Raw genomic sequence first — 969 nt, forward strand, 5'->3', positions numbered from 1 at the left:
GTGGTCAACCTAGAATCTTCAATTCTTAACCATTTGGGGTGATTTTTGTGTCCATGCATATCACATTGTTCATTCTAAACACTTCTACACCATTATTTTCGTGATTAGTGGCCCAAATCAAAAACCCCCAAAATCCCAAAAACCTAAAAAACTTCAAACTCACATCCATGGCTTCCTCTTCCAAAAAACAGAAAACCAAGGCTTCACAAAGGAATCAAGGAACATCTATGGAGTCTAACCCACTTGATTTATTAAAGCTTCTTGCTAATGATGATCAACACAAGGTTTTTGAGGAACACTTTCACTGCAGACCCATTTTCACTCCGAAATTCGGTAAGATTGAAAACTTTGAAGGTTATGATTTTCTATTTCCTTTTCTTTTGTGGCAACAAAACCTTTTTGACTTTTGCTGTGAAAAAAACGACATTTATCCCGAACTCATTCGAGTTTTCTACTACAACTTGAACTTTCGAAAAAACTGTCTCACTTCCTATGTAAAAGGAAAGGAGATTGTGATAGATTTAAAAACTTTTAGTTCATTGTTCTGTAACATACCTCATAAAGGTAACATTGTTGGTTTCGGACTTCAATGTGATTGGGATAACTATGATCGTAAGGAATTCTACTACTCTATGTGTAGAATTTCTAAGGAAGAAATAGAAATGCGTAAGCAGCAAAGCTTTGGGAAAACTGTTAAAAACCGAGATATCCTTTCTGCTGGACATCTCAAACTCGAAGATCGTTTGTTGCATTATCTTCTCAGCTATGTCATTTTACCAAAATTTTCAAACCATTCGCAAATAAGTGACATAGAACTCCAATTGATGTATGCCATGAAAATGAACATCAAGATAAATTGGTCTGAGATGATAATGAGACAAATGTGGAATGTTCGAGGGACTCAAAGTCCTTTGCCTTATGCAATCCTCATAACAAATTTTCTACAACATTTCGGTGTGTCTACAAATG

Source organism: Lupinus angustifolius, unplaced genomic scaffold, assembly GCF_001865875.1.
Source record: "Lupinus angustifolius cultivar Tanjil unplaced genomic scaffold, LupAngTanjil_v1.0 Scaffold_179_17, whole genome shotgun sequence".
Taxonomy (NCBI): Eukaryota; Viridiplantae; Streptophyta; class Magnoliopsida; order Fabales; family Fabaceae; genus Lupinus; species Lupinus angustifolius.